The sequence below is a fragment of the Schistosoma haematobium genome, chromosome ZW, assembly GCF_000699445.3.
Source record: "Schistosoma haematobium chromosome ZW, whole genome shotgun sequence".
Classification (NCBI taxonomy): Eukaryota; Metazoa; Platyhelminthes; class Trematoda; order Strigeidida; family Schistosomatidae; genus Schistosoma; species Schistosoma haematobium.
Window position 1 is genome coordinate 81,683,129 of NC_067195.1, and position 10,480 is coordinate 81,693,608.

Here is a 10,480-nt window from a genome sequence, read left to right on the forward strand (position 1 = left end):
TTTAATTTTCGAGTCCTCAACTCCGTAAGAGCATTCTTCCACTTGATTCGATCCTCAAGCGGCCAATCTGGTCGAATACGGATATTTGAGGCACGAGTTTTTAGTGCGCTTTTCAATAATATGTCTCTTTCTTCAAAACTCCCGAGAACCAGCTTCAGGATCCTTCTTGGTTGGGTCTCGCCTCCAACCCATTTACCAAGTCGTATTACTTTTGTAATATGTACCCCTGAAACCTCTTCAGGTAGTACATTCCTTACCACAGACTCCACTAACTGCAGGTCATGTGCATGTCTTTTAGCAGGGTCGTTGTCTTTCGACTCCTCTAGATTCCAAATAATTAAACTAGGGATGGGTTTAGCTTCTTTTGAAGCTGTGTTCACAGCTTTCGACCGTGACGTTAGATCCTGTATTTTAACTACTGGTATCTTACGATTGGTTTTTATTTTAACAGAGTCCTGGGAGTCAAGCGAATGACTCACAACAATGTCAGACGAAGCTTTACTATGGGACTTTGGCGGATTGGTCTGAGAGTCCACCAAGGACTTACCAAGTGAACAGTCATTTGTTTTAGCTATCTTTCCTACTCTTCTGCGTTTTCGCGTCATCCATTTTGCATCAGTCGAAACGTCTACATTAGAACAACTGGGGACAGTAATTGTTTTATATGGGTCACCGGTTGCTACTGTAGCAATATGGCCACCAATGTCTAATGACGTGTCACTCACTAATCGTTTCGGGGGAGAACGATTAACTGCGGGTTGCACAGGTAGATGTCTGACTTGAGCCGTGATAGCACTTACGACACTAACGCAATCTTCGCCATCCGTACCAATGTTATCAGTACAGCCCTCATCAACCTTCTTATTAGCCAACACCAGGAGACTAATTGCTTCCTGGATAAGCAATGTTTTGCTCGAGCAACAAAAACTACAAAGCCAATGAGAGTTGGGCTTTGAACACATTTTATATGCAGTGGGGCTCAATCGGGTGCACATCTTATGGAACCACTTATTACACTCATCACATTGCATCCCTTCATCCACGGGAAATAAGCAGTATGGTTGTCCACATTTATGAGTAGACCTAGCCATCTTGAAAATCAACTAGAACGGTGACGAAAACAGGATATGTAGAAGGATTTTCAAACCTTAACTAAATAAACCAAGTAAAAGTCGACCAAGTATGCTTCGATGCAATAAATACACAGAAGCAAAATCGAAAAACTCAATAAAATATCACTTTAACTGGGGTAGATGCAATTAAAGTGTAAACAGTAGTTTTGATGAGTAATTTACGATCAAAACAGTTAATTAACTCAACGAGAAAGAATACCACTGTCCTTTTAAATAGAGCGCGTGTAATGTGGTTCCGTACTCCAAATGGGGACTAATGAAACTGTTGGAGATTATCTGGAAAGTTCTTCCGTCAAACTGGCCAAAAATGCTCTTCAACGTTACCAGTACAAGGTTTGCTCGGGAGGCAGTTTTGTCATAGTTAGTATAAGACTTCAGACCATAGGGTACCAACACTCTTAAATCTTTCTCAACCTGGGATACTTCTAGAGAGGAGCTTTCTAAGTTGTAACTGTAGTCTGCAACATGTCTCAGATGGACTACTATACACTTTGAAGTGTTAGATGTAAGACCGTTGTCATCTACCTAACTTTGGAGACGAGTCAGATCATCCTGAGGTGCCAGTTTATCCTGAAGATGCTACAAGTATTTGGAGTTTGACAACGCTTTAACCAGTAACACATTCAAATATGAATCTCACCCACAAAGTGAAATCAAATGACAGAAGCGAGGAGGTTCGAAGATATATTTGATAGGCTATCAACAATCTAGTTGAAACATCAGAAATTTGTGGATGGGTTCAACAGGTCCGAAAACCGACCAGGGGGGAATAATACTGTTAGGATGGTTCACAATCAACATAGACTCTATCTCAGTGCATACCAGTCATGAGTTTGTAGCGTGGTGTGGAGTCGAGACTAACTATGAACACCGCTACCAAGAAACACATGTCAAGTAAATCAGAAGGCGAAGGTTGAACGTAACCAAATAAATCCATAAAATTCCCGAGAAGCCAAATATCAGAAGGCAGTTAATGGACCAAATCAAGATATATTCGCTGGCGATCTCGTGGTATCGAAAGGATACCGAGATCGTGCCAGGATACAAGCTTGGTTACAGAACGTAACCGAATTCGCGCGAAGTCACAATCAAAGTGTAAGATTAAGAATGGAAGCACAACATAGCTGTCATTAGCACAGTCAAACAAAAGCACATTAAAACAAACACTGGTACAGTTGGTTATAATAATAATTGTTTTTATTAAACCAGTCGTGTTCTCGTGATAAATGTGAGTCACTACAAGTTTTTTATGAGTGACCATAGAGTTGTATTGAGTATTATTCACTCTTTAAACGCCATACAATTGAACTCTAAAGCTTCATTGATGTACCAGAGCAGACATTTTGATCAACAAACACGGAAACGGACTGGAAGTCTTATTCAATGTTTACCATGGGAAACTTATTTTACCACAAATAATGTTGACATTGCGCTTTCCAGTCTATACCACAGCCTGATATATTGCCCTGACTGCACTGCTCCAGTTATTGGCCGTGTGGCTTATAATGCTAATAGGGGCCAAAATACTTTTAAAAGAAAGCTGAGGAAATTGAAATGCCGCTACTACGAGCAGAATGATGTGTATGCACTTCAGAGTATACTTAAATTAATCGACAGAAATGATTCATCTAAACGTAAGTATTTCATGGATATAGAAAATAAAGCTCTACGTAGTAAAAGCTCAGAATTATCAATACTTCGACTTTTTAAATCCCGTGTGAAGTCAAATTCCCTTGGCACGACTAAATTCTTCATAGTTGACGGAAGCATTGTTAACGACCCGAATACTATATGCGAACAATTCAGCAAGCACTTCTCGCAGTGCTACAAAACTGGAACTGAAAACTCCATCATTACATTTCCAATGCTGACATCCAGACATCTGTCGAAAATTGATTTTACACCCTCCAACATCAAGCAGGCCATAGCTGCCCTGAAAAAGTCTTACGTTGCCAAATCGTTCGCTTTAGGTCTTGCTACTCTAAACCTGTGAATGTAACCAGTGGGGTTATACAAGGAAGTGTGGTTGGTCCATTACTCTTTCTCCTTTTTATCAATGACGTGTGTTCCTTCTTTCAGTATGGTAAGCCTCTCCTTTTTGCTGATGACCTGAAAGTAGTTTATTCATTCTCTTCTCCCACGAAAGAAAGCTATATTTCAGCGGTAATCCAAGAGGAAATAAACAAGTTGTACGAATGGACTGTTTCGTGGAATTTGCCACTTAATGTTGACAAAAGTGGATTTATTCACAATGGTCGCTACCTTAACTTAAATCTGACTGTACACACACATACACTCAAACCTCTCAACACTATTCGTGACCTGGGTTCAAGATATAGCAACAGTTTGAACTTTTCTGAGCACATTATATCTCAAGTATCCAAAGCTAGGAAGCTGATCGGATTGATAATGATAAACTTTAATAATATCGAATCGAGATTGTTATTATACAGAAAGTGTGTCTTACCCATTCTTGAATATGGTATTTTAGTTTACAGTAATTGCAGACATAATGACCTGATCAAAATTGAAGGTTTTCAAAGAAAGTTCACCAAGGCTGTTCTGCGGTATTCCGATAACAATGACTATCACCAAAGATGTCAACAACTCAACTTAGAGCCTCTTTGGATCAGACGTATCAAATTAAATCTTGCCTTTATCTACCGGCTTATTAACGGTATTTCCTACTCTTCGGTATCCACACCTTATGATATCATCCCACAATCTACGCAAAAGGAGAATATTCTAGCGATTCCGAGAACCTACACAAACTTACGTCAGAATTTTTTCCTCATTCGCTACTCAACCATGTGTAACAGACTGCCAGTGAACCTCTGTTGCAGTGAAACTACAACCCGGTTCAAAAGTCTGCTTGATGATTTTCTTTCCGAAAGTGGATTATTTCACCTATTGAATATCAATGTATTCAACAATGATTTATACAAACAAGGTCCGTCATTCATTTAATTGCCTGAAAAGCAAAACAAAACCTTTAAATCTTTTCACGTCTACTTTATTTTATTTCTATTTATCTTAATATATGAAGTCTGCTTATGTTCGTGTCTATAATTATTGCTGTTATTAATATCATTATTGTTCCCCCGACACATTAGATATTCCTTTTGTATCTTCTTATCCTTCTTAACATATTTAATTCCTGACTATCCTTTGAAATTAATTGTGACTTTTATAGCATCATTCTCAATTATTATTGCACAAATATTTATACTAATATCCGGTTTCACTCTGTATACTATTACATAAATCGGAATGTATTCATCCGAGTGCATTAAAGGATTTTTATTTTATTATTCTAAGTTGTTGGTTTCCTTCTGAGGTTGATATTAATTACGCAATTATAATTCTTATCATGGATGAAACTTTTCACTAGGTGTTCACTTCTTTTCTCTCTTCTTTCTCTCTAAATAAATATTCTTAATATTACGAAGTTTGTAATTAAGACAATAACTTGTGTTACACTTAAATTAACTTCTCAGACCTGTTTTATCTTCACTATGCATATATGACTCATACATATTGATATTTTATTATCTTTTTCATTTAATTGTAACTTTCATCGCATCACTCCAAACTATGACTGCACAAACACTTATTCTAGCGTCATATCTTACTACAATAATCAGTTGTTTTTCCTTAGTTATTTTTTGTTACTAATTTGACAATATATACATAGTCGTTTGTTCTTGTTTTATGTTCATAAACACGCCAATTAAGCTGTTTGCGTATTTCATGTCTCCTTCATTTTTATTCCCTAATTTTCTCCATTTCCTTCTTTAAACTCAATTCAATTTTCTTCTCAATTACACAGACCCGATATATTATTATTAATATTCTACTATTATTACTCTAATTTTTTTAAAAATATGGCAAGTATAATGCTAACATTATTGAAAATTGTGTATTATTGCATTTTTTGAGGAAACCCGAAATTGTTTCTTCACAACACTTATGTACCCATAAGATGTTTGTGAATAATAATAGTAACATATCGAGGATCATCTGATCTAATCTGGCTAGCGATTGCAGGGGTTGTTGAGCACGGCGTTCTCACTCGTGATCTGGTGCGGATGCATGACCGAGCGCCTTCAGCTAGGTGAGTCCACTAAAACTAATGTGGTCAGCATCCAATGTCGAAAACTTACAGAGCTATTTATTTTGGAAATTTATTTACCGCTACAGATCACTCCCTCCTAGTGGAGAAGTGCCAACCCTAAGGCGTGGCCAGCCACGTTTTTTTAAAAATATTTTTTGGTAAAAATATTAACAAAATAATAAATACATATAAATATAAGCATATAAAAATTGATTTTTTTATACTATATATAATGCCATGGAAAAATCGAGATGAAACAAAATGTTAACTGGTGTCTTGCGTGCAATAGTCATTTAAATGTTCTGGAAATCTTACTCTTCTTCCAGAACGCGTTGTTTTATGTTTATTTTCAGATACTATCGAAGTATCATCGTGCGTGTTGGTTGTCGGATGAGGTATTATAAGTGTTGGAGTCGCGTCGTTCGATTTTACCAAAGGAAAATCGACGTAGATAGGATTACCTTCTAAATACGATGCTTTGAGGCGATCGATGCTGATGCTGTCGTTGGTTCCGTCCTAATAGATTATATAGTACTTAGGTTCGCGTTAAAGAACTTTGAAAGGTCCTTCCTATGCTGATTCGAAAGGTCGTAGATAGAGTCTCGACGTACGAAGACGTGTGTACTATATCGTAATTCAGGTTGAACGAAAACATCAGTTGATTGCGGTCGAGTGGAAACAGGTTTAACTGAACGCATTGTGTTTGTAAGCTTGTTCGTGCAAGAGATTAGATCCATGCTCATTGAAGAGGACGAAGGATCCACGAATTCTCCTGGAAGTCGAAGTGTCGTTCCATAAACGAGTTGAGCTGCAGTGTATCCAATGTCAGCTCTCACTGCATTGCGAATACCTAGTAAGACGAGTGGTAGAGCGTCGGTCCACTGTGAAACGTTTGCAGCTGATAGTGAAGCCTTTAGTTGTCGGTGAAAACGTTCTACCAACCCGTTTGCTTGTGGGTGGTAGGCAGTCGTTCGGAAACGAGTGATTTCTAAAAGTGTGGTCAGACAACGGAAAAGTTCGGATTCAAACTGACGTCCGCGGTCTGTAGTGATGGTTGAAGGGTAGCCGAAGTTTGCTACCCATCGTTCGACGAAGGTGCGAGCCACTGTTTTGACAGTGATGTCCTTGATAGGTATTGCTTCTGGCCATCGAGTGAAACGGTCTACGCAGGTTAAAAGATAAGAGTATCCATTTGAATCTGGTAAAGGTCCCACGAAATCCAGATGAACATGTTCTAAACGAGCGTCGGGAGTTTTAAATGAGCCTAAGGGACATTTATTGTGTCTGATGACCCTAGATTTTTGGCAGCTTACACAGGAGCGTGCCCACTCCCTCACGTCTTTATTCATGCCAGGCCAGCAAAACCGTTCTTCTATAAGCTTGATTGTTGCACAAACACCTGGATGAGAAAGTTTGTGCAACGTATTGAAGACATTGGGTCGATAATGTTTCGGCACGATTGGGCGATCCCTACCTGTAGATGTGTCACAAAATAAGGTTTCCTTACCTGTTCCCATCTGTTTGATGTATAGCTTGAGAGTTGTAGACGATAACTCGTGTTGAAGATCAGTGTCTTCTTTTTGAAGCTGGGCGAGTTTAAGAAGGTCGATTCCTTGGAAACTGTTCAAGGAAGTCATGCGAGACAAGGCGTTTGCGACTACATTGTTTGCCCCAGAGATGTGTCGAAAGTCTGAGGTAAACTGCGAAATGTATTCCAGTTGTCGAGACTCACGGGGAGAGTACTTGTCTGAAGGAGAGCTTAGAGAGAAGGTGAGCGGTTTATGGTCCGTGAAAAGAGTGAATTCACGACCTTCGATGTAGTGTTGGAAATGTCGTACAGCACAACACATAGCTAGAAGTACCCTACCGAATGTGCTGTACCTCGATTCGGTGTCTAGCAACCGTCTAGAGGAAAATGCCAAGGGTTGCCCGGAGTTGTTAACCCATTGTTGTAAGACTCCTCCGATTGCCGAGTCGGATGCGTCTACTGAGATGCTAATGGGTGCTCGGGTGTCCTGATGTGCGAGCATTGTTGCTTTAGAGATCAGTTCCTTAACTGTGGAGAATGCTTTTCGTGCGGTGTCGTCCAGATTGATGGATTTTGCATTTCCACGAAGTTGATCGGTAAGAGGCTTCATAAGTAATGCGCATTTCGGTATGAAACGTCTATAGAAACTTATAAGGCCGTTAAACGTTCCTAGTTGCTTGATGGTGGTCGGTTCTGGGTAATCCATAATGGCCGCCACTTTGGCTCTAAGGGGTCGAATGCCTTGAGCACTGATAGTATGTCCTAGAAAATCTAATGAGTCGGTTCGGATTCGGCATTTCTGAATGTTTACAGTAATGCTATGTTTTTGTAGTCGTTCGAAAACAAGATCCAGATGATTGAGATGCGATTCGCTGTCCGGACTTGCCATTAGACAGTCGTCAACACACGCATGTACAAAGTTGAGACCTCGAAAAACGTCATCTATGAACCTTTGGAATGCTTGTGCAGCGTTTCTTAGACCGAAAGGCATTCGCGAAAATTCGTAGAGTCCGAAAGGAGTTATGATAGCTGTTTTCGGAATATCGTCAGTAGCCTAAGGGATTTGGTTATACGCTTTAACCAAGTCGATTTTCGAAAAGACAGTTGTACCTTTCAAAGTAGCTGTCGAATCGTGAATATGAGGCAACGAGTAACGATCGGGAATGGTTTTCACATTCAATCGTCGATAGTCACCAGTTGGACGCCAATCGTTGCTGTCCTTTTTAGGGACCATGTGCAACGGAGATGCATATGGGCTATTTGACGATCGTATGATGACTATGCCTGCCATGTGGTCAAATTCGTTTTTGGTCAACCTTAGCTTTTCGGGAGACAGTCGGCGTGCTTTCGAGAATACAGGTGGTCCTGTAGTCGTGATGTGATGTGTAACATCGCTGGTTACACACAGCAATTTCGGTTGCGTTTCGTATATCCCACAATACATATCGAGTAATTGTTGATAAAAATGGATCTGTTGTGTGCTTAATTATGACTGGGAATAATCTGCAACCAGAAAAAGAAGTTACGCAAACGGATAAATTAGTGTTTCCGTCTACTAGCCTCCGTTTGCGCGTATCGATGAATAGATTATGGTGTTGTAGAAGGTCCATACCAATGATTGGCATAGAAACATCTGCATTAACGAAGATCCAGTGTATGGGCTTGAGTAAACCCACGTTAAGGTAAACGTACCTTTTACTGTATGTGGCGATAGGCTTTCCCTTTGCCACCTGTAGATTAGAAACCCATTCATGAAGCCGGTCGTTAGAATTTGCAGGGAGAACGCTAACTTCTGCGCCAGTATTGAACTCTCGTTGTGACATCTGTGACATATAACAGACGGCTATGTTCGCCGGGTACGTTTGCCGTTAACGCGTGCCGGCTTGGAAGTTTCCCTAATTGTTTTTCGTGTCGGTCTGTTTCGAGATGGGAAAATTGCAGGGTATTCTGCAATTTCTGGAAGAGTTTCCATACTGGGCATGATACCAGCACCAGTCGGGATTATCCGTCTGTCGTGGTCTAGAGACAGATCGTTTACGTGAAGTACTTCTACGTGGGGTGTGTGATCGCTTACGGTCGTTACGAAAATTAAGGTAACGTGTAAGTGTATGACATAACTCGGTTATGTCATTCTGAGTCGTTTGAGGCTTTTCTTTGACTGAAAATACCTCGGTATTAGAAGATTTGGTGATTTCTAAAATGCGGTGGGCAGATGCAGCCAGTTCGTCTAAGGCGTTGTTCTGAAACGAGACAAGCACAACTTGCACCTGTTGAGGAAGGTTAGATGAAAAAGGTTGTTAACGTAGGCTATCATCGAAGGTTCTTTGGCCGGTAACCTATCTCATTCGTTGCAGCATGTCCGTCGCAGAACCGTGCTGCAGGTCGATGTTGTTAAGGTGTTGTTCTGACCTTTGTCTATCAATTAAGTCTCCGCATCTAGGGGTAGAACGTTTCAGTGTTTCGTAAGGTTCAGAAACATCACTAGTAAACATACTAGGTGTTACGTACCTGTTGGATTCGCGCGGTAGTGCCTTGACCACTGCGAGGAATCGTGGACGTGTGTGATCACGCCGTGCTCGGAGAAGTTGGCTTCTGCGTAGCAAAACCAGGCTTCGTTGTTGTCTGGCCAGAAGGGCATCAGTTGGAACGAAGGTGGGGACATAGTCTTCAGCTTAAGTACTTTGGGTGTCTGTTCAGTCATAGTGAGATATGAAGTACGAGAACGAACGTGGGAAAAATATATGTATCCGAAAAGCACTAAAAAAATATCACAATGTATAAAAAATTAAACTAAGGCAATGATATATAGAATCCCAAAAAGGAACAGACTCACAGTTTACGATTTGGTGTATTAGACCACGTCGGGCTCACCAATGAAGATGCCGCAGGTATTCGGAGTTTGACAACACTTTAACCAGTAACACATTCTAATATGAATCTCATCCACCAAGTGAAATCAAATGACAGAAGCGAGGAGGTTCGAAGATATATTTGATAGGCTATCAACATATCGAGGATCGTCTGTGCTATACAGTCAAAGGCTTTTCCAACACGAAGTAGCGTGCTAAAGAACAGAAGAAACAGTCACTGCAAAAGAGTTCAATACCTGAGAATCAATAAAAATATTCTCAACAAGGTGGGATCAGATATCTATTTACCGGGATTCCAGCGATCCTCCCAAACAGAGAGTCAATGGTTAGCAGTCCTACACTGAACCACGCCGTGACCTTGTGCTTAGTCAAGCACGGTTTTACTGTCAACAGTCCGGCAACATGCAGTCGAAAATCAGGCAAGTCTTTAGTCAAAATCACATAATAAAAGTTCAGGCGAGGAAGACTGAAGAACACGGAGATCTGAACAAAGGTTAAAATACACGACAGAGAGAAGAAACAAATAAATGACAGTACTGTCCAACAAAAATCCTGTGGAGGGATTTCCTGCGTTTTCTTTCCGTTACATCATCTCTAAAAGATCGACATTTTAAGGTCAATGTTAACTTTACTTTCTCTCAGGCAATGAAATGTGTTAGTGAGTTCCCTCAGGGTACAATACTAGGACCTCTTCTTTTTCTTGATTTATGCAAACGATCTTCCACATCAGGCATAGTCAGATTTATGAATTTTCACTGACTATGCGACATTCTGGAGAAAAGTACGAAACCAAAGGGATAAACTGGTACCTCAGGATGATCTGACTCGTCTCCAA